Consider the following 18,969-nt stretch of genomic DNA (forward strand, 5'->3'; position numbering starts at 1 on the left):
TGTTTAAACTGCACTCTCTGGGGGGGGGGGGCGGCACACAACAGGACAGCTGAAGACAGGGAAACCAGCTGGGAGACTATTTCATTTTAAGTCCTTTTAGGTTGCAGATTCTCTGACAGTCCACCTGAAATGCGGAGAGTCTCAGAGCAGCTAGCCAGTCTACGGTGGGGGCAGGGCTGGGAGCTTTGTCCTTCTCCTCTCTTGACTGACTTCGTAACAGGTTAGCTTTTAAACGTCCAGTTCATTCCAGACACTACGCCTCTGGCCCTGAGAAAGAACTGGACCTCCCTGACCCTGCATACCATTTCCACTTTCTGGGAAACACACCCCGTGTGTGCTTTGGTGAGGGAGGAATGCGCAGATCCTTTCTGTCTCAAGCCTCCCGTCCGCAGTCCCTTATTTATGCGCAAACACTCCAGCCTGCGACAAGCCCCAGGTACCATGTCCAGCCCTCCTGAGCCTTTCTGATTCCAGCCCTTCTCTTGCTAACCGGGTTGTCACAGTCTCATGGGAAGTGGGGCAGGCAGGAAAATGGTTCCTCAAAGATGTTTTTTCCCCAGAACCTATGAATGTGTTGTAACATGGCAAAGAGGAGCTAAGGTTCCTAATCAGCTGACCTGAAGACGGGGAAGTTACCCTAGATTAGCAGGCCATCCCCAGGGTCCTTCAAAGCAGAAGAGGGGCACAGAAGGAGGGCGGAGGAAGGCAGTATGAGAGGATCCCTGCCGGGCATCACTGGCTTACAAGAAGGAAGGGAGGGCCGTGACCCAGGAATGTGGGTGGCCTCTGGAATCTGAAAAAGTGAAGGAAATAGATTCTCCCCTGGAACTTCCAGAAAGGACCACAGCCCTGGCAACCCTCTGATTCTGGCCCCAGTGAGACCCACATTGAACTTGTGGAACCACAGAACTATGAAATAGTAAGTTGGTGTTATTTTAAGCCACCAACGTGTGGTGGTTTGTTACAGCACAATAGGAAACCAATCCAGAGGTGTGAGAGGACAGTGACCTCCGTGGTGACAGGGTGTCCTCTATACCCCCATCACCTATGTGATGTCATATGCTCAGGGCTCAGGAAGTGCTTTGAGAATGGACAGGGCTGACTAGATGAAGGAGTTGACATCTGGTGTCTCTAGGCCCCGTCTGGCTGTGTGACCATGGGTGAGTCCCCTTACCTTCCAGTGACTCAATTTCCATGTCTCTGAAGTAAGGATGTCAGGCTTCATGCCCTCCAACATTTGGGTGATTTTGAGTTGATTCGTGAATAGGTCCCTTAACTTCTTTTTCTCTCCCAGTAGCCACCAGAGGGTAAGTCTCTCTCTTCCAACTGGTCACACCCAGAAAGTCTAATACTGCCAATCTCAAATGCCAAGGTCATTAGTTAGTGAGCACCTGAAGCCTTTGTCAACTCTGTTCTCATCACCCTCTCTGGGGCCCCCTTTTTTTCATGGATCCCCTGTCTGCAGGTTCAATTTGGGAGTCATGGTAGATAGACACGGCTGCCTGGGTCCACCTCATCCTCCAAACTCTGGGGCAGCCCCTGGCCCACTGTCGGCGATGAGGTATGTGGCAGGGACTCCTACATCACAATTTTGCTTAGGGTCAGAGCTAGGACATCCCCCCGGCCCATGACGATATTTTTAGTAGAGCTTTGAATTTGAATCTTGCATTTCCTTTGACCAGTGTGTGGCTTCTGGGTCAGCTTTTTTTTTCTTTTCTTTTTTTTTTAAAGATTTTATTTATTTATTTGACAGAGAGAGAGCATGAGTAGGCAGAGCAGCAGGCAGGGGGAGTGGGAGAAGCAGGTTCTCCGCTGAGCAGGGAGCCTGATGTGGGGTTCCGTCCTAGGACCCTGAGATCATGACCTGAGCTGAAAGCGGACGCTTACCTGACTGAGCCACCCGGCGCCCATGGGTCCACTTTCTCTATACAGTGTTAGAGGACAACTACCGTATCCACGGGAAGAAAATAAAGCTCTGTGTTCTCATCACTAGAAGGACTGTGTCACAAATATAGGAAGATACTCACGGTACCATCTGTTTTTCTAATCCTTCTACCTTTGTTTTCAGAGAGTAGTGATATATCCAAATGCAGATTCAACTTAGAGGATTTTTTTTTCATTTAGTAAAGAACTGAACCAAATTATTGCAGCCTGCCTCCGCGTGATGCTCACACGGTTTATGTTGTTTTAAAGTTAGAGATGTTTGTCTTAGAGCGGAAGTTCCCTGTCTTGGCCACCTATTAGAATCACTCAGAGTGGCAGAGAACCACTGCCTTAGATGGCAGTAATTCCTCTTGTCCTTCACCTGTTGTTTACAAAAGCAAGTGTACTTAGTGGTGACTCGGAAGAGCCACAGTGTCCCTGGGCCCTTGACTATCACATGAGAAGATGCTTTGTCCTAACTCACCCTGGATTCTACCTTACTACCAAATAACACTTTCAGAAAGTCCTGGGAGCGGGGTGCCTGGGTGGCTCAGTGGGTTAAAGCTTCTGCCTTTGGCTCAGGTCATGGTCTCAGGGTCCTGGGATCGAGCCCCACATTGGGCTCTCTGCTCAGTGGGGAGCCTGCTTCCTTCTCTCTCTCTGCCTGCCTCTCTGCCTACTTGTGATCTCTCTGTCAAATAAATAAAAATAAAATAAAATAAAAAAGAAAGTCCTGGGATCTCAGCCCTAGGCCTTCCGGCCAGCTCAGCATCCAGAATCCTCCGGAAGTGCACAGGTGAGACTCTTACAGACTCCCTCAGCGGTGTCTCTTCCGTGAGCCCAAAGGGACAGACCCAGTGCCTGCAGGGATCGCTCGGGCCCTGGTCCAGGAAAGCTGCTCTCTCCAGCCCACCTCCCCGCTTTCTCCCTGACTCCTCATGTTTTGCTCACAACTTTTCAGCCCTGGTGTATGTGTGAGGTACAATATGCAGCTGCCTCCTTCCTGGGTCCCCACTTGCCCCATGGACCAAGCCTTTGGCGCCTACCCTCAGCCCAGCCACTGGTGCTGCCTTTAAACGAACCTGATGCTCTTCACCCACGGATCCAGGAAGACTGGTACCTGTAGAAGTGGCTGTGAGGTCCAGGGTGGGGTTACATGACGGCCTGACGATTCCAGGCACCTAAGTTTTCTCTGGACCAGCATTGACCAATGGAGTCAGGCTCCTGGGAACGAGGGCTTCCAGGTCACATCTGGAACATGGGAACATGCTTGGATCATTCAGCCAACAAATGCAACTCACTGGTAGCGATTGTTAATTACCTCAAGGGCTCCTGAACATAGGCATTGGATCCACAGCCTAGGATTTAAGGGGAAGGAGTCAGGAATCTGGTCTGTGGTGCTGACGCCTGAGCAGGGAGGGGACCCCAGTAGGCCCTGCGGCACCCAGTGAGGTTCCTGCCACCTACAGCTCCCCCTTGGCCTCACAGCACGCATTCCCCCTGCAGGCTACACATGGCTTCTGGCGTCAAGCAGAAGTCAGCGTCCGCTGGTGTGTCTCCTTCTGAGAGCAGGTCTGACTCCCCTCACCTGCTCTGCTGCCACGGCTGAGAGGGAATCCAGTCACACAGCACATCTCTTTCCTGAGTGAAACCCCGTTGGCTAATGGTTTACAACCCAAAGGAAGAGATATTCCTCTTTCAAAGAAGAGTGAAACATCCCTCCTTCCAAAGAGCTGCTAAGAGCCAGCTGCTAATGGGGAGGGGGCACTTAAAATTCAGGGACACCAGTTCCCATAGCAACCTCGGGGAACTCCCACAGCCTGCCGCTGACACACACTGCTTTAGCAAGGAGTTTTAAGAGAATCACATATTTCTAAAACTAGTTTTTTTGTTTTTTGTTTTTTTAAGATTTTATTTATTTCTTTGACAGAGATCACAAGTAAGCAGAGAGGCAGGCGGGAGGCGGGGGGGAAGCATGATCCTTGCCAAGCAGAGAGCCCAATGTGGGGCTCGATCCCAGGACACTGGGATCATGACCTAAGCCGAAGGCAGAGGCTTAACCCACTAAGCCACCCAGGTGCCCCTAAACATAGTTTTTATATAGCTGTCCAGGGGTTCCTCAGCTTAGTCACTTTGATGAGAAAGTTGTGTAACTACTCTGATGTGACTCCCAGTGGTGGGGAGTGGAAGGACACGGGCATAGAAGTAGCCAGACTGCATCCCATGACACAGGGACATCCTAGGCTTTGCGTCGTATTCAAAAACCTTGGACAGGCTTCCATGTACTGCGCCATTTTGGTAATCTTGCCAAGAATCACAGAAGCCATAGATGCGTGATGTCAACATTGCTACGAGCCCTCTGACAGCCTGATTTGCACAGAAAACCCACATCTTTACTTAGCTCCTCTAATCTGCCACCTCAGAGCCTTCTGAGGAGGAAGAAAAAACCAAGAACTCTTTTTCCTCTTTCTTGGGCACTGCAGTGGGGAATGAGTTAGTTTCTCTCCATGTCCTTTTCTGGGAGGACAGGATGTTTGGTCCACTAGAGTGGATTCTCCAGGTACAAGGGCTTCTTGGGAAAAAAAAAAAAAAAAAGGACTGGGATTTCCCTTGAAAAAGGGAAAATAGAAAATAAGCTAGGAGAGCTTGTGGTGCCAGAAAGTAAGGAAGTCCTTGAAACACGGTTGGGGACATGTGACGAGATCCCAGGAGCCCACTTAAAAGGGCTCTCAAGAGCCAAGTCTGGGGAATTTGAGCAGCAAAATAAATAACTGTGACAATAGATCATGACCCAAAGAGGAAAATGAACATATTTTGTGAAGTGAAAGAAGCCAGATCCCCAAAGCTAGCTATCTTCAAGCTATTACATGAATCCATTCATTGGACCTTCTTGAAAAGGCAAAACTATGGAGATGGAAAGCAGATCGGTAGTTTACAGAAAAGGGGGGGGGTTGTGTGGGGAAGGGCTAATTACAAAGGGGCAGCTGAGGGAATGCTTTTGCTGAGGGATGCAACTGTTTGTTTCATGACTGTGGTCATAGATATGGCTCTAGACATTTGTCAAGTCTCATAAGACTACAAAGCACATAGAGTGAGTTTCACTGTATATAAATTTTTTTTTTAAAAATTAAGCAGGATGTGTGTTCCCCAAATAGAACACAGGTTGTTACAAATGAACCCAGTACAGATGAATAATACAATCACACTGATAGGTGGGGGTAGAAAAGAGCTAACCCCAAAACCTTTAGGAAATAGGAATTTGACTAGATACTGTCAGGCTAAAGAAGAAGATTCTATTTCAAGACAGTACTCTTAGTTAATTTCTCACAGGAAAGTAAGTTAGCAATTCTGAAACTACTTTATGTAGAGACTAGGGCTGAACAAATGAGTAAATATGTTGTAGATGTTGAGAGCCAATTTTCTCACTGGCAGAGAAAGAAATTACATATAAGAGAGGGGGGAGGCTAGAATGAGACTGTAGTGTTGGGTTGGAATCTGAGACACCAGTATGAAGGTATAAAGGCAAGGAAGACTGAGGAGCCATCGTAGAGCAGAAGAAGCTAAGGAAATAACAATGCAGTGCAGTGGGGTATCCTGAAGGATCCTGGAGATGAGAAAGGAATTAGATGATTAGAGAGACAAATGGTGAGCGTTTAGTAAGACCTGTAGATTATATAGTAATGTTGTACCTGTGTTAATTCCTGGTTTTTATAATTGTATTTTGGCCCATATAAGATGTTAATGTTTGGGAAATTAAAAAGATTTTATATTTATTTGAGAGAAAGAAAAAATGAGATGGGGAAGAGCAGAAGGAGAGGGAGAAGCAGACGCCCTGCTGAGCAGGGAACTCAACATGGGGCTCCATCCCAGGACCCTAAGATCAGGGCCTGAGCTGAAGGCAGCCACTTAACCGACTGAGCCACTCAGGCGCCCCTAACATTCAGGAGATTTGAGGGAAGGATTATGGCAATTCTTTTTTGTCCCCTGGTTTATTGAGATATGATTGACATATAACATTGTGTAAGTTTAAGGTGTCACAATGTGATAATCTGATATACTGCTAGGTTACAAAATGAGTACCACAATAGGGTTAGTTATCATCCCAACCATGTTACGTAATTACCTTTTGTTTTTTTTTTGTAGGGAGACATTTAAGATTTACTTTGAGCAGCTTTCAAGTATATAGTTCAATATTGTTATTTAAAATCACAATGCTCTACATTAGATCCCAGAACTTAATCATCTTCTAACTGGAAATTTACACCCTCTAACCAATAGTTCCTCATTTCCCAGCCCCTAGCAACCACCGTTCTATTGTTTCTCTTAGCTCAGTTTTTTTTTTATTCCACATTTAAGCAAGACCATATAGTATCTTTCTGATTTATTTCACTTAGCATAATGTCCTCAAGTTCCGACCATATTTTCACAAGTGGCAGGATTTCCTTCTTTCTCATGGCTGATAATATTCCAGTGTGTGTGTGTGTATCTCACATCTTCTTTACCCGTTCATCTATCAGTGGACACTTAAATTGTTTCCAGATCTTGGCTATCGTAAGTAATGCTGCAGTGAATGTGGGAGTGCAGATATTTTGTTAAGATCCTGATTTCGTTTCCTTTGGATATATATCTAGAAGTGGGATCGCCAGATCATATGGGAGGCTTTCACCTTTCCACATAAACTTTAGAATTAGTTTGTCTATACACACAAAATAGTTTGCTGGGATTTTGTTTGGAATTGCATTGAATCTCTAGACTAGGTTGGGAAGAATTGGCAATTTAACAGTATTGAGTCTTCTAATCTGTAAACACAGAATATCTCTCATTTATTTAGATATTTTTCCTTTCATTGGTTTTGAGGTTGGCTGCAAAGGGATACTAAAGATAGTTCATTAGGTTTATATGTAAGTGCTCCTTTTTTGGGGTGGGGTTGCTAGTATAAACGGTACTGGGCTTTTAATTTCCAATTCCAATTGTTTGTTGCTGGTTTATAAGAAAGCAATTAACTAAACTATATTAACCTTACATCCTATGACCTTGCTATAATTGCTTATTTTCGGGAGTTTTGTTATCAGTTCTTTGGGATTATCTACAAAGGCAGTTGCTTTTTCCTTCCCAGTCTCTCTGTCTTTACTTCATTTTCTTCCCCAATTGCTCTGGCCAGAACTTCTAGTATAATGTTGTCTAAGAGTGGTGAGAAGTGACATCCTAGCCTTGTTCTTGATCTCCAGGAGAAAGCATTCAGTTTTAGCTGTAAGCGTTTTATATATATTCTTTTTTTTTTTTTAAGATTTTTTAAGATTTTATTTTTTTATTTTTAAGATTTTATTTGACAGACAGATCACAAGTAGGCAGAGAGGCAGGCAGAGAGAGAGAAGGAAGGGAAGCAGGCTCCCTGCTGAGCAGAGAGCCCGATGCAGGGCTCGATCCCAGGACTCTGAGACCATGACCTGAGCCAAAGGCAGAGGCCCAACCCACTGAGCCACCCAGGCACCCCTTATATATATTCTTTATCAAGTTCAGACAATTGCTATTTCCAGTTCGCTTAGAGTTTTTAATCATGAATGGACATTGAATTTCATCAAATGCTTTTTTCCCCCTAAATAGTTGTCATGATTATGATTTTCTTCTTTAGCTTGCTTATGTGGTAAATTAGACAGATTTTTAAATGTTGAACTAGCCTTAGGTATCTGAAATAACTCACACTTTTAATTTTTTTAATACAATGCTGAATTGATTTGCTAATACTTTGTTGAACCTTTTTCATATTCATGAGAGTTATTGGTCTATTATTTTCCTTTCTTGGAATCTTTATCTTGTTTTGTATTAGAGTATGCTGGCCTCATAGAATGAGTCAGAAAGTAACTCTCTGCTTCTTTTTTCTGGGCCCTAGTTTTAAAAATTGCTCTTATCACTTGAATTGTCAATATTTATGTAGATGTCCAACATGTTTTTACTGTTGCCTTGTTCAGTATTTATTGATTTTTTAAAAAAGATTTTATTTATTTATTTGACAGAGACACAGCCAGAGAGGGAATACAAGCAGGGGGAGTGGGGGAGGGAGAAATGGGCTTCCTGCTGAATGTGTGGAGCCCGATGTGGGACTCAACTCCAGGATCCCAGGATCATGACCTGAGCTGAAGGTAGACACTAAGCCACCTAGGCATCCCTTTGCTTAGTATTTCTTTGCTTACTGTCTCTCTTTTTTTTTTTTTAAAGATTTTATTTGTTTATTTCACAGAGATCACAAGTAGGCGGAGAGGCAGGCAGAGAGAGAGAGAGGAAAGCAGGCTCCCTGCCGAGCAGAGAGCCCGATGCAGGGCTCGATTCCAGGACCCTGAGATCATGACCTGAGCTGAAGGCAGAGGCTTTAACCCACTGAGTCACCCAGGCACACCTCTTTGCTTACTTTTTCATCTGTTATTCCATTTCTTCATTAAATGTACATTATTTCTCATAGCAAGGATTGGTATGAAGTAAAATCACTTAGTCTTGATTTATTAAATGTATTTAATCGTTGCTCTTTTTTTTTTTTTTTTTGGTGGTGGGGGCGGAGAAAACACGAGTCCAAGCAGGCAGAGGGACAGAGAATCCTAAGCAGGATCCATGCTCAGTGTGAAGCCTGATGCAGGGCTTGATCCCTTGACCCTGAGATCATGACCCATGGTGAAATCAAAAGTCAGATGCTTCACCAACTGCACCACCCAAATGCTCCTTCACCTCTGTTCTTGAATAACAAGCCTGAGTATAGAATTCTCATTTATGAAATTTGCTGTGATTTTCCCTCAGCCTAGTCATGATTATTATTCCACTATTTTTTGGTATCTGTCATTGCTGCAAAAAAGTCTATTGTTAATATGAATAGTCTTTTCTTACTAGTAATTTTTAACATTTTCCCTTTATCCCTGATGTTCTCAATTAATGGGACCTTTTAAACCTGACGACTCAGGGCACCTGGGTGGCTCAGTTGTTAAGTGTCTGCCTTCGGCTCAGGTCATGACCCCAGGGTCTTGGGATTGAGCCCCGCATCAGGCACCCTGTTCAACAGGGTGCCTGCTTCTCTCTCTCTCTCCCAGGCCCCCTTATTGTGTTCCCTCTCTCACTATGTCTCTCTCTATCAAATAAATAAATAAAATCTTAAAAACAAAACAAAAAACCCGAGGACTAATGTCTTTCCTCAGTTTGGGATATCCTTAGGCATTTTATCCTTGCATATCCCTTATTTTCCCTGTTCATTTGTGAAACTTTTTTTTTTTTTTAAGATAGATTATTTATTTATTTGAGAGAGAGAGAGAGAGCAAGAGAGCAAGTTGCGGGAGGGGCAGAGGGAGAGAGAATCTCAAGCAGACTTCCTTCCAATCATGGAGGCTGACATGGGGCTCAATCTCAGATCATGAAATGAGCTGAAATCAAAAGTCAGATGGTTAACTGACTGAGCCACCCAGGCGCCCTCTTATCTGGAACTCTTATCTGGAATTGGAGATCTCACCTTTTTTTTTCATTATTTTCTATCTCTACTTCTGTAATCTGAGTCCTGGGTGATTGCCTCAGCTGTATTTTATAATTCATTTGCTGTACTTTTTAGCTGTGTCCAAACTGATAATTATCCCTCTCTTTAAATTTTTTAGTTAAATGATTATTTTTCCTTTTCAATATTATTATTTTTTTTTTTAAAGATTTTATTTATTTATTTGTAAGAGAGAGAGTGAGAGGGAGCACAGGCAGACAGAGTGGAAGGCAGAGTCAGAGGGAGAAGCAGGCTCCCTGCGGAGCCAGGAGCCCGATGTGGGACTCGATCCCAGGACGCTGGGATCATGACCCGAGCCAAAGGCAGCTGCTTAACCAACTGAGCCACCCAGGCGTCCCAATTATTATTATTTTTTAATTTATTTATTTGAGAGACAGATCAGAAGTAGGCAGAGAGGCAGGCAGAGAGAGAGAGAGGAGGAAGCAGGCTCCCCACTGAGCAGAGAGCCCGATGCGGGGCTCGATCTTAGGACCCTGGGATCATGACCTGAGCCGAAAGCAGAGGCTTTAACCCACTGAGCCACCCAGGTGCCCCTCAATATTATTTTTTTTTAAAGATTTTATTTGCTTATTTGACAGAGATCACAAGTAGGCAGAGAGTCAGGCTCCCTGCCGAGCAGAGAGCCTGACACGGCGCTCGATCCCAGGACCCTGGGATCATAACCTGAGCCGAAGGCAGAGGCTTGATCCCCTGAGCCATCCAGGTGCCCCTCAATATTTTTTTGTTAGTGCTTTTCAATACCTGCCTGTTTTTTTTTTTTTTTAAAGATTTTATTTATTTATTTGACACACAGAGAGAGAGATCACAAGTAGGCAGAGAGGCAGGCAGAGAGGAAGGGAAGCAGGCTCCCTGCTGAGCAGAGAGCACCATGTGGGGCTCGATCCAGATCATGATCTGAGCTGAAGGCAGAGGCTATAACCCACTGAGCCACCCAGGTGCCCTAATACCTGCCCGTTTTTGTTTCACAGCTGCTTCTTTTTGATTTATGAATGCCATCCCTTCTTTTCTCTCTGGGGATTTTAAGAATATATATATATATTCTTACTCTATATGTTCTCTCATGGTGTTATCTACATTTCTGCCAGCATGAATCACCTCATTTGCTGGACCTGATCCAGAGTTCATAGCACTGAACTGACTCATATGTTTTGCCATTTTGTCGGAAGACTCTTCTTTCAAATGAGTTTTTCCTTCACTGTTGGGTGTTTTCCTGGTTGCACATTCTTAAAATTTGATCTTAGGGTAGTGGTCTAACATTTCTTCTCTGGGCAGAGATTAAATTCTGGAAATTGGGTGTGAGTCAGTTTTCAGTCATGCAAGTACCCTGTGTCATTCTCTTGCTGTGGGCAAGAGGTATATTTTTAGTGCTCGAACTAATAAGCAAGCTATTTTAGCCCCTATTCTTGAGCAGAAAGCATAATTTCCAGTCTTGGCTTCATACCCAAGGCTCTCAGGTTAATCTGCTCCCACCCTGAGGAGCGTGAATATGGCTCCCATTCTCAAGCAGCCATGGGAGACTGTGCCCCTGGCTCATATCTGACCTTAGCTCTCCACAAGTTCCTGGGGGCAGTCTTTTAGCTAAAGATTTTTGTTGTATGTGTTCATCTTTCCTTTATTTCTGTATCTGTAATAGAAGAGAGTGGTTTTAGTCTGTGCCATCTTGACTTGGAAGGTCTGAGTTATTTCTATAATGAAAAAATATGCATTCTTACATAAACATGGATAAAAGAGCTGGCTCGATAGACATGTGATACACCACAATGATTAAGCACGTAATCCTTGGTGTTAGGCAGATCTGGGTTTGAATCCTAGCTCTGCTAAAATGCTAATTGTGTGGTGTTGTTGTTTTTTTAAAGATTTTATTTATTTATTTGACAGACAGAGATCATAAGTAGGCAGAGAGGCAGGCAGAGAGAGAGGAAGGGAAGCAGGCTCCCCTTGAGCAGAGAGCCCGATGGGGCTGGATCCCAGGACCCCGGGATCATGACCTGAGCCGAAGGCAGAGGCTTTAACCCACTGAGTCACCCAGGCACTGCCTCGTTGTGCAGTCTTGAGCAAATTATATAATCTCTGGGTGCCAGTTTCCTCCCTGCACAATGGATATAACAATACTGCCTGGGCTATTATGAGGACTGAATGAGGCAATGCATTTAAAACCCTGCATAGGGACGCCTGGGTGGCTCAGTTGGTTAAGCAGCTGCCTTCGGCTCAGGTCATGATCCCAGGGTCCTGGGATCGAGTCCCGCATTGGGCTCCTTGCTCGTCAGAGAGCCTGCTTCTCCCTCTGCCTCTGTCTGCCTGTGCTCGCTCGCTCTCTCTCCCTCTGTCTCTGACAAATAAATAAAATCTTTAAAAAAAAAAAAACAACCCTGCATAGGGGCGCCTGGGGGGCTCAGTTGGTTGGGGTTGGCCATCTGCCCTGGGCTCATGTCATGATCCTAGGGTCCTGGGATTGAGCCCCGCATCAGGCTCCCTGCTCAGCCTGCTTCTCCCTCTCCCGCTCCCCCTGCTTGTGTTCCCTCTCTCACTCTCTCTGTCAAATGGCTGGATGAATTCCTTATAAATACATACATATATACATGCATACATACATACATACAAACCTTGTGTAGCCTGGCACATGGAAATTCGTCTCTCCCCTCTTCCCAGGTCCTTACCTATTGAAATGGGTGTCAGAATCAGGCAGAGGAGACGGAGTGAGCATTTCCATTGCTGGTGGAGTTGTTGGAGAACAATAGGAATATTAGGTCACGGATATCTTTCCAAAAAATGACGCCTCTTATCATCATTAATCCCATTTTCAACAGATCGTGTTACAATATCCAGGCCAATACAAAGAATTTATTACCACGTGCATGTTAATACTGCTTTGTTGCTGCCCCTCCAATAGTTCATTTGCATAAGAAACATTTTCAAAATATGCTGGTATCTTTCAGAGATTTCAGAAGACAAGTTTGTTGGTGGTGTGGATTTTTTCTCTGCCTGTGAGTGCTTTGCATGGTAAGGAGCAGGAATAAGACTGGAAGAAATCATGACTAGGTGAGCTTGAATAAGACGCTAAATGTTGAAAGGAATGTGGTGATTTTTTTCTTATCATTAGTTAATTAGCATGTAATTATAATATTTCCTAAAATAAGAGCCAGATGCAAATTTCCTCCATTGACTAGATGCTTTTACTACTCCACAACATCCTAGACATGTACTGATGCTCATGTTTTGTATTTTCATCAGCCAGACACAAGTAACCAGAAAACTCTTTTTAAAATAAATGTAAATCTTCTTCTCTCTTCCTTTTGTCAAATATAAGTAGACACACGTAGGCACATAAGCAAAACCACAAACACGACGTTTTTGTATTTTTCCCCCTCCAATCTGGACTCAGGGGCTCATTATTATTATTATTATTTAAATAGTGATGAAATCTACAAACATAAAATCCCCCATGTACACCATTTCAAGTGGGCAGTTCACTGGGATTAAGTATATCACACTGATGTGAGACGATCACTATCCATCTCCAGAAAATTTTCACCAAAACACACTGTTTCGAAAGCTATCCATTTTATTAAGTACCTCTCGTTCAAGCAGAACAGCCAAAGAAAGAAATTCAGACAGAGCGACACGGACACTGCCAGCTGCTGCATTTCAGAAGCAGTAAAGTATCCTGCTTTGAAAAATCTCTTTCTACTTTGTCATTTCTTGCAAATCTTGCAAAATCCTGGCTTTAAGAAAACAAAATTTAAAATAGAAAACAAATATTTTGTCCCTGCTGGTATATAACAAGCAGAGTTTATAACAAAGCAACCGTTTTATAGTCCTCCAAGCTCATTAAAACTTCATTCTTCCTGTTGTGCTCTATCTTTTGGACAGGTATATAATTAAGATAGATGGCGTGTGTGATCTTAAGAGCTCCCTTATCAGAGAATGTTCTGGCCAAATTCAGTTTGTTACATTATGTTATTGTTTTTTTTTTTTTTAATGTCCCTTAGTATCATACTCCTCAGCTGTCTCCATATAATCAAATGTAGGTCATTTTCATTCCTAAAAGGTTTTCAACCTTTGCTGTATCCACTAAAGAACTTTTAATTCTGAGATGTCTGAATTTTACCACAGACTGGAGAGATCTTTTTCTGGCGTTAGGTGTAAGTTTTAAGGCCGTGAAACATGAATTGAACTATGTTTGTGGTCGTTATCTTTCACTTCTGTATTTTCTAAAAATTCTGTCATCCTGTGAAGATATGCCAGGCCATCTTATTACAGCATGGTATCCAGAACTCCCTCCACCTTCTTGGAGCTTAAGAATGTTCTAGAATATTATCAGGTAGGAACGGAGCATCCAGGATCAGGAGAGGGGGCTATGCAAAATCTTTGGCACGAGTGGACATCGCCTCCTGGGTGGTCACCAGACAAAGGGCTGACTGTGGAGACAGGGAAGCCTCGCCCAGGGAGCAGCAGCTGGCCTAGTCTGGGAGCCAGCATGGCGGCTCCCAAATTACTCCTTCATTCCCTTGCAGTGGTCCTCACATCTATTTTTTCTCCTTTGTTTCAGTGGTTTCTTCACATTCAACCACCACTCCCTGCCCTCAGGTAGTCTCTTCTCCTCTAGTCTGCAATAATATTTTCTATTCCTCCAGAGCAAATCCCACAGCTATGCCTCACATTTCCCAAATTTTGGTCTAGGCCTAGAGACCCCCAAGTGCAAAGGCCTTTAAAAATGAGCACTCTGAATTCCTTTCTTGTCTGCCTCCCACCACCTCACATCTCACCCTCAAGGCAACAGCCAAACAACAGGGGCTTGGAAAGGGGAGGCACAGCTACAGAGAGCAGAAAGGAAAGGGAAGTTTTTCATTAATATTTCAAAAACATCGTCCCACTGCTATGTAGAGAAGTAGATTTTGTCTGATGGACATAAAATACAGTCAGGCTCTCTACTAGGAAAATTGACCTACAGAATGGCAGTCCCTCTCTAGCCTCAAAAGATAGTCCCTTAACAATTTTTTTAGAAACAAACAAACAAACAAACAGTAAGTTGGGGTGCCTAAGTAGCTCAGTCTGTTAAGCATCTACCTTCTGCTCAGGTCATGATCCCAGCGTCGTGGGATTGAGTCCCACGTTGGGCTCGCTGCTCAGCGGAAAACCTGCTTTTCCCTCTGCTTGTGTTCTCTCTGTCAAACAAATAAAGTCTTAAAAAAAAGAAGAAGAAAGAAAGAAAACAACAAGATAATTTGTTATTGAGAAACTTAACGTCCTTACAAGGAAAATATTCTTAGAACTTTTAAAAATGTCAAAAATAGGGTGTCGGGGCCCACCCCTAGAGACTTTGATTTAATTGCCCTGGGGTGCAACTCCAAACAAAGCTAATTCTTAAAGTTCCCCACGTAGTCAGTGTAGGGTGGAAACCCTCCTCCGTATATAAACAAGGCATACTCATTCATGAGACACAGCATATACACAGCCCAGGCCCACAATACTCTCAGAAATCCACAGACATAATTAATTTATTTTAAAATTAGAGGCGAAAAAAATGAACATTTAGGTGGAAGAACATGCTTTACTGTATAATATTAACATGCTTTATACTAATGCATTTGTAAAATACAATTTTAATATTTTTTTTTGGAAGAAGGAACCTATGCCCAAGTGCCCAGGTACCACAGAAGACCACGTAGCCCTATAGTGAAGGAGCCAGTGTAAGAGTACATCTTTGAGTACCCTTACATATAATTATTCTGTTCACTTTAAAATATACCAGTAATTTTTAAAAAATCAGTAGTGTTTAGACTTGGCCCTGGCAATAGTGATGCCTACATTGTTTTTACTACGTCCTGTCTACTTCAGGTGGTTTGTGGCGGCCTCTAAACCACTTCAGTGAGCCCAATGTAAATTCTGCTGTGTTACCCACGACAGCCTAAGAGGCATTTTTGAGGGTCTAGTCTTTTATGCCAACATTTAATGCCATGTTTGATGTGGAGCCACTGACTGGGTCCTGGTGGTTTCAGAGACAGAGTGGATCAGAGGCCTCAGAACAAGAGATGCTTTGGTCCTGAGGGAGAGGCCCAGGGTGACTCCTGTCCCCACCAGTGTAGGCTCTCTCCACTCTGGCTGTGCTGGCCCCTGACGCCCAGCTCAGTTCTTGCCTAGTCTGTCCTGCAGGCAGAGCTTCGTGAGGCTCACTTACACTTACACACGAACTTCTGCTGCCCCCTTTCCTTCTTTCCAAGCCCACATCCAAAGTTTAAAAGTCGTCATCATTTAAAAAAAAAAAAAAAGTCATCATCATTTGTGTTGGCACAAATTCTGGAAATCAATGTGGTGAGGGAAAGGCCTCTGGACATCCATCTCTGTGTCCTCGTCACTCATGGAAGGGTCTCAGGGCTGGGGGGGCCTGAGTTCTCGGGCACGGAGGGACGGCTCCATGCTGGGTTCTGGGGGCATGTGGTCCCCTCTGAGCCCCGAGTGTGAGCCTAAAGCACACGAGGGTGAGCAGAAGTGCAGTGGGGGGCCCAGCGCCTAGATGACTTGGTCAGTTAAGTGTCTGCCTTCGGCTCAGGTCAGGATCCCAGGGTCCTGTGTGGGGCTCTCTGCTCAGCTTCTCCCTCTGCCCCTCCCTACTGCTCATGCTTGTGCTCTCTCTGTCTCTGAAATAAATACATACAATCTTTTAAAAATAAATGCATAAATAAAGCACATGGGGGGAAACTGCCTCCAGCCCCCCATCTAGAAACTCCCTGCGGCCACCCAGGTGCTGAGGGCCCTTTGGCTTCGTGCAGGGTGCTGGAGAGGGGATGACCCACCCTGTTCCAAAACAAGGGAAGGAAGGCTTGGGATGAATCTACCTAGACACCTGCAGTCTGAAGGCCTGGGATTCTCCAAGAAGAGCTGACAGACCCAGGAGACGTGGAGATTGCTCCCTCACTTACTCATTAAGGAGCTGTTCTTGGGAAAGCTGTGTGGCTTTTTTGAGCCTCAACTCCCTCATCTGTAAAATGGGGATAAGAACATCTACCTCACCAGGTGGTTCTGACATTTAAATGTGAAAAACATGAATTTCCTCAGACTGCCCCGGAAATCCAAGTTCCCACTACAGTCACTGTCTCCTTGGTCACAGGACTGTAGACAGAGGGATTCACCAGCCTGTGGACTTCAGCCCACCCTTTAGTAGCAGCTCATAAGCCCTATGCCAACTTCTTACACCTAAGTGCTAGGAAAATAAAAAGTATTGACTTTTGCAAAATAAACTAAATTCTAGTTTTCATTATTTCAGGACTAGTTACCAATTTATCCCTTGATATTTCTTCTTCAGACATACCCAGAAAAGTGCATTCCGGAAGGAGAACTCCCTTGCTTGAGAGCGTTGGCAATCCTAAATAAACAAAAATGCAACATTTAGAAACAGCTCATCTGGTGTTTCACGTCTCATCTGCTGCCCAGTTGGTCTGAGAATGTGGCCCAAAAGATGGCTTAGATGATCTATGACCAAGTGATCCAACCCCGGACAAAAGATTCATTAATTTGCTACAGAGAAAATGTGGCCCACAGAGTCAAAATTTAAAAAAAAAAAAAAAAAAAATTTTAAAGTTCTGTTTTCAATTTGGAATTTGAGCTATCCTGACATTGGCCCAAGTGTGGTGGAAAGGCAAGTCTTTTATATCCTTGAGTTGTTTTGACATAGCCAGGGACACTTGGAGGATAAGATTCAACAAATGTGGGCGCCTGGGTGGCTCAGTGGGTTAAGCTGCTGCCTTCGGCTCAGGTCATGATCTCAGGGTCCTGGGATCGAGTCCCGCATCGGGCTCTCTGCTCAGCAGGGAGTCTGCTTCCTCCTCTCTCTATCTCTGCCTACCTCTCTGCCTACTTGTAATCTCTCTCTGTCAAATAAATAAATAAAATCTTTAAAAAAAAAAAAAGAAAAAAAAAGATTCAACAAATGCGTCTTCATTGAATTCGTATCAGTGATGTCAGAATGAGTGAGGAGACAAGGATTGTGAACTCATCCTGTTTCTATTAGTTCTTCCCTCGGCTGATCCGCTGAGCGCTGCCTTTCCTACTCCAGACAGGCAGGATGAGCTTCTAGAAAGTTCGGCCCTGCTTGGGGTCAACTGAGTCCCAAAATGAACGTAAAATTCTTTTGACTATGCTGGATCTCCCTAATGTTGCTATTCTCTCTCTCTCTCTCTCTCTCTCTCTCTCTTTTTTATTGTGTGCACTGAAATACCTGTGGGAAAAATTCATAGTCCCCTTAGAGGAAATTCTGGAAGGGCAGCGTGGAATCAACTCAACCACGTTTCATTTTTTCCCTCCTCCTCTTTTGACATGTTCACCTATATGATAGGGATATCCTACCTTTAAAGTGAGTAAAAAAATAAAGTGACTGTGGGCGCCTGGGTGGCTCAGTGGGTTAAGCCGCTGCCTTCGGCTCAGGTCATGATCTCAGGGTCCTGGGATCGAGGCCCGCATCGGGCTCTCTGCTCGGCAGGGAGCCTGCTTCCCTCTCTCTCTCTGCCTGCCTCTCCATCTACTTGTGATTTCTCTCTGTCAAATAAATAAATAAAATCTTTAAAAAAAAAAAAATAAAGTGACTGTGTCTTTATCTTCCTGTCTCCCACAGCATAAGAACGTGTTAATGGCACACTCAGCTTCATTAACTTCCTCCACACTACACACAAACACATTTGTTTTTCCAAAGGCTATTTAGGATCTTTAAACAGTAATTAGACTCCACCTCTTCCCTGTGGGGTTCATGAATATCACCTCCCTTTAGAGACCCTGGGATCAAGGCTACAGGATATTAAATTACCAGTCCAAGGCCACAGGGCAAGTTTTGTTAGAATCAGATGGGCTGGGCTATATTCCCTGGTCTGGCCACAAAATGAACTCAGAACCTGTTTTCAGTGCATTTCCTGATGGCTATGGCTGTGCCCGGGGAATAGCATGTGTTTGTTTATTCATTCATCAAACATTTACTGGGACACCTGCCATGCGTGAGTGTCTGGAGACTCAGTGAGGTGTCTGGCCCTCTCCCTGCGGTTGAGGGGCTTACCATGTGTGGGGGGGACTGAGTTATAAAAGATGATGTGCAAAAACTCTGCACGGCAACATGGGTGGACAGAGAAGGAAGGACTTGAGCTAAATTTTTAAAGATAAAGAGCCAGGAGAAGGGCATTCTAGGTAAAGGAGCCTTGAGAGCAGGCCCAGAGTGCAGGGTGAGGTGAGCAGGGGCATGGCTCCCTTGTTGAATTCTCTGGCTATCTGGGCCAGAGCCTGCATGGCTTTCTACACCTTGCCAAAGGGTTACTTTTTTTTTTTTTTTTTTTTCTCCTGGAGGCCAAAGGAGGGAAGACCTAGCAAGTTTGCCAGCCCACAGGACTCTAGAACTTCAAAGAGAAACTTAATTGTTTGGTATATTAAGTATCTTTCTCTAGCACCTCCAAGAGTGAACTCTTGGACAAGTGACTCACCGGAGACAGAGGTTCTTAGCCTTGTGTGGGAAGGGTGGACGGTCTAGAAATGAGATAGAGCAC

At 44.3% G+C, this 18,969-nt stretch overlaps 1 long non-coding RNA gene across 2 annotated transcripts; it reads left to right on the plus strand.

Moving 5' to 3' along the window:
* Positions 1-1,049: 1,049 nt before the first annotated feature.
* LOC101677581 lies at positions 1,050-17,214 on the plus strand. 2 transcript variants are annotated; one of them, XR_006602778.1, is made up of 4 exons: positions 1,050-1,160; positions 1,466-1,561; positions 12,385-12,487; positions 16,752-17,214. It is a non-coding gene; the product is annotated as an uncharacterized LOC101677581 (long non-coding RNA). The 2 variants fall into 2 exon arrangements; XR_006602779.1 differs by lacking the exon at positions 1,466-1,561 and having other exon boundaries at positions 1,062-1,160.
* Positions 17,215-18,969: the final 1,755 nt, after the last annotated feature.

This window comes from Mustela putorius, unplaced genomic scaffold (assembly GCF_011764305.1).
Source record: "Mustela putorius furo isolate JIRA1106 unplaced genomic scaffold, ASM1176430v1.1 tig00003896_pilon_pilon_pilon, whole genome shotgun sequence".
NCBI lineage: Eukaryota > Metazoa > Chordata > Mammalia > Carnivora > Mustelidae > Mustela > Mustela putorius.